This window comes from Salarias fasciatus, chromosome 1 (genome assembly GCF_902148845.1).
Source record: "Salarias fasciatus chromosome 1, fSalaFa1.1, whole genome shotgun sequence".
In the NCBI taxonomy this organism is placed as follows: Eukaryota; Metazoa; Chordata; class Actinopteri; order Blenniiformes; family Blenniidae; genus Salarias; species Salarias fasciatus.
This window is the reverse complement of record NC_043745.1, coordinates 19,355,684-19,360,970: the sequence shown is the minus strand read 5'-3', so window position 1 is coordinate 19,360,970 and position 5,287 is coordinate 19,355,684.

Sequence of the window (5,287 nt, the reverse complement as noted above, 5' to 3'; positions counted from 1 at the left end):
TAGAAAGACTGTGGCGTAAATCTAAATCAGAACAATCTCTGAAGGCCTGGAAATGTAGCTTGCTAAGCTATAAACAAATTCTCTTTAAAGCCAAGACATTATATTACTCTCGTTTAATAGAAATAAACAAAAATAACCCTCGGTTTCTATTCAACACTGTAGCCAGACTGACAACCAGTCATACTGTAGTGGAACCAGTAATCCCAGAATCTTTAAACTGCCATGACTTTCTTAAATTCTTTAATGATAAAATCATAACCATTAGAGGTAAAATCAGTGAAGCGCTTTCCTCAGATCAAGCTCAGGGAATCCAGCCACTGCCTCCACCTGAAATACCTGAAATACTAGATAGTTTCTCATTAGTAAATGGGGCTGAGATTACTTCAATTGTAATGTCTTCTAAAACCTCAACCTGTCTCCTAGATCCAATTCCAACTAAGCTTTTCAAAGATATCCTTCCAGTTATCTTAAATACGATCATAACTATAATAAATACCTCTCTAGAAAATGGCTATGTGCCACAGTCATTTAAATTCGCAGTAATCAAACCACTGCTGAAAAAACCTAATCTCGATCCTGATATTCTAGCTAACTACAGACCGATATCAAATCTGCCTTTTATTTCAAAAGTCCTGGAAAAAGTTGTGGTTAAACAGCTTTACCGCCACCTACAGGACAATAGTTTATTTGAGAAATTTCAGTCAGGATATAGAGCTTATCACAGCACTGAGACTGCGTTAGTTAAAGTCACTAATGACTTGCTATTGGCGGCTGACGCAGGTCTAGTCTCAATCCTGGTTCTCCTAGACCTCAGTGCAGCTTTTGATACAATCGACCACAATATTCTCCTGCAGAGGTTAGAATGTGAGGTTGGCATCAGAGGAAAAGCCCTCTGCTGGTTCAAATCCTATTTATCTAATAGGTACCAATTTGTTCACGTTAACCAACAGTCCTCACCGTGCTCCCAGGTCAGTTATGGGGTTCCTCAAGGGTCCGTGCTCGGGCCAATTTTATTTCTGTTATATATGCTTCCTTTAGGGAACATAATTAGAAGTCACGATATCAATTTTCATTGCTATGCAGATGACACACAACTGTATTTATCTATGAAACCTGATCAAACTAATCAAATAGACAGACTCAGTGACTGTATCAGAGAAATTAAAACCTGGATGACTACGAACTATCTCCGTCTGAATCCTGGCAAAACAGAGGTCATTATACTAGGCCCCCATAAACTGAGAGAGTGTCTATCCAAACAGATTATTACCTTAGATAACGTCAGTGTATCCTCCTCCTCTACTGTGAGGAACCTCGGGGTCTTATTTGATCAGGATATCTCATTTAAAGCACACATCAACCTGGCTTGTAAAACAGCATATTTCCACTTGCGCAACATAGCTAAAATAAGAAACATTTTACCTAGAAGCGATGCAGAAAAACTCATCCATGCATTTGTTTCTGCGAGATTGGACTACTGCAACTCCCTTCTCGCAGCCTGCCCAAAAAGTGTATTAAAAAACTTTCAGTTGGTTCAAAATGCAGCCGCCAGATTATTAACTGGAACTAGAAGACGTGAACACATTACTCCCGTTCTAAAATCTCTTCACTGGCTTCCAGTCGAGTTTAGAGTTAGATTTAAAATCCTTCTCCTCACTTACAAAATCCTAAATGGGATGGCTCCAACCTATCTCCAAGATGCTTTAACGCCTTATCAACCAATCAGAGCACTTCGCTCTCAAAATGCAGGGTTACTGGTGACTCCTAGAGTCTCTAAATGGACACTAGGTGGAAGAGCCTTTAGCTATCAGGCACCATTTTTATGGAACCAGCTTCCAAGTGGTGTCAAAGAGGCAGACACAGTCTCCACATTTAAGGTTAGGCTCAAGACGTTTCTCTTCGATGCAGCCTATGATCAGGTCAGCTAGGGATTCTAAACTAAACTAAACTAAACTAAACTAAACTAAACTAAACTAAACTAAAACAAACCAAACCAAACTAAAGTAAACCAAACTAAACTAAACTAAACTAAAGTAAACCAAACCAAACTACAGTAAACCAAACTAAACTAAACAAAACTAAACTAAACTAAACTAAACTAAACTAAATTAAATTAAATTAAACTAAACCAAACCAAACCAAATTACACTAAACAAAATTAAACTAAACCAAACTAAATTAAACTAAACTAAACTATACTAACTAAATACTAGTTTAAACAGTTAAGTATCCACAAAGCTGCCCCAGGAGCTAGAATGCTGTGGGAAGTACGGTGCACTGAGCCCTGTCCTCCTCTAATGTCTGAATGTTATTCCCTTTAGTCCGTTCATTGCTTTTCACCTGTTGTCCCCCCCTTCGAGGGGGAGTCTTCTCCAGTTTCAGTTGCTGACTCCACTATTACGAAGGCCTATGAACAAGCTCCGTCCGGACCGGGAGGACACCCCTGTCGGTCCTGCCCGTGGACTGGCTTCGGTTCTACTGCTGGGATCCGTGGTTCTTGTGCTGGACCGTCCAACGGACTGTCCTCAACATAGTCCTAGGCTTTACTTCTTATTGTCTCATGCTAGCTGTTGCCAAAGCTGTCCGTCCCTGGGAGAGGGATCCCTCCATACTGTGGTTCTCCCCAAGATTTCTTCTTTTCCCACTGGGTTTTTGGAGTTTTTTCTTGCCGGATGTGAGGGTCGAAGGCGGTGGTTGCTTCGTTCTATCTCGTTACTGTAAATATTGACATATTACCATTATGCTTATTCACTGTTTTTACTTTTACCGACAAATGTAACATCTTGAAGCCCTCTGAGGCAACTGTTGTTGTGATACTGGGCTATACAAAAATAAATTGATTGATTGATTGATTGATCTTAGACTAGGAGAGCGGCTGCAGCAGATCCCAGGAACAACATCGGAAGCGTCTATCCAGAAGAGCAAGTCTCAGGAACAGCTTCGATACTGTGTGCAACACTCAAATTCAGTTAATTGTTGAAGGACTGGTTGGAAAGCTGAGCACTCAGTGTGGATGAAATAATTACCAGTAGACAGAGCAAAACACATGAAATACATGGATATCGGCAGAGCTGCCATCAGAGGTGATTAACTCTAACTAAAGGTCAGACTTGGCTCCACTGGAATCACACCAAGTAAATAATAGTTGAATAAATTCCTGTATTTTCAAAATGAAAGACATTGTTGTAAATGTCTGGGAGTACACAGAAGGCTTTTACTTTCAAAGTAAAAGCAAGGCGATGCCTCTGTCACAGTTGTCAGTGTTTCTTCTTCTGTCTGCATTACATCGTTTAAAGGTGCATTAAGGAGTTTTTCAACTTTAAAAAATACTTATTTTCCACCATAAACACATTACACAATTTTAATGATGTGTACAATGCGCCCTGACATATTCATTGCAAGTACCGCTAACAGCGCTAAATTGTCACTTAAAAGTTGCAGTGCCGGTCCGGCACCAGCATTTTTTTGGGGAGAATTTGAGAGGAATGATTTAATGCACGCTCCGGCTGGCCTGATTTAGTTAGGTTTCGTTTTGTCCGCCATTACTCCTCCAGATGCTTAGTGAGCAACAACTGAGCAGGATCTTCCAGAAAGTAAGAAAAGACTGGCTTCTAGCACTGCCACAGCTCCACACAGACTCCACCAGGTAAAAGAAACTTAAATTTTACTCGAGCGCTACTAAAAGAGCGAGGAAGGAGTTCCCCTCTTCCGTGCACGTGAGCCACAGGGACGAGTTTTTCACTAAGCTGCATTACGCCCAAGGCCTGCAGGGGGCGCTGTTTCGCATAAAACATGCAAACTCCTTAATGCACCTTTAATGCATCACATTCATCTTGGAGAAAAAAAGGTTTGTGTATTAAAACAGCTGATATAATTTTTCTCTTCGTTCAGCTGCATTTTTAATCTGATTTCCTCACATGAGAAGAGGAGCAAAACAGGAAATAGCTCATCATTAAATCGCTCTGAAATAAATCTGTGAGTAGAGATGATTAGGAAATGTCTCTCAGCAAAATAACAACTAACTGCTGAAACGTGAGTCAATTTGCACCTTTTTTCCAAACGTGATAGAAACAGTAAAAGAAAACAACAGGTTTTAATTCCTGTAGATCACATTGCATGTGGCTAAATTACCTAATAGCATCAATTCCCTCCAGCATTTTGGACATTCTGTCATCATGCACACAATTCCATATTCATGAAACCAGTGAGTTTTATTTTGCGCATCTGGAAGATGAAACCCTCGGTGTACAGAACAGCATTAGAGACACTCTGGAGGGAAAAAATGATGGGAGGTAGATTTCTTTTTCTTTGTGCACTTCAGGAAATAGATGGAAATGACATGTTATTCTGTACATAATGACACACCTAAAACAATTATACATACGTGCGTGTGCGTGTGTGTGTGTGTATTGATACTGATAGACGTATTGTCTACTGTCATTCCACCTTCTTATGGTGGGTCAAACAACAAAGTGGGCTCTGCCACCAAGAAGAGTCAAACGGTCTCCAACGGTTTGAAGGGGAAGGCGTGCGAGGCTGGGACTGGGATGAAGGACGTAACTGAAAAATGAAATTGCACATTTTGTATGAGGACTTTAATTGGCTGAAACCATCTGTTGCAAACAGAGGAGAATCATCTTTTTAAAAACCATTTCAGAAACACTGTATGAGGCACACCGGAGTCACTTGCCGACACTTCACCAGAGTGTGATGTTTACAAGTGTAATGGATGTAGAGGCCACGTAACGTAGCTCAATATATTATCTGGTGATTTTTTTTTTTTTAATAGTTAGAGGAATGCAGATCAGAAAGAGCGCTAGAGAGCAGATTTAAAAAGACAAAACACAAATTCATCAATGGACACAAATGGATTCTGTGAAGGTTTTTTTTTTAACCGAAAAACATCCGAAATGTACATGGACCAATATTTCAAACCTGAGGAAAAAAGATAAGACCATCTGCTGTGGCCATCGTCCTTATTTCTTTTTTTTTTTTTTTATTCCTTCCCAATTCTCATTCTAATCTCGGCCCATCACTCACTTGCGCTGACACATTGTAGTGCTGCAGATTTATTCCGGAGTTTAACAGTGGACAGACGGATACTATTAAAAGGATGGACACCCCCACGGGAGCCATCTTTTCAGGAACGGTTTATCCAGCCCTGCTGGGTCGTCTCTTCTGAGCAGGTTTCTTTTCGAGTGAGAAATAGGACAGATCAGCATCGAGATGGGAACATTTGTCAGATGTGCATCTCTGGTGTCATACAGACCTGTACAGTGTTTGTGTC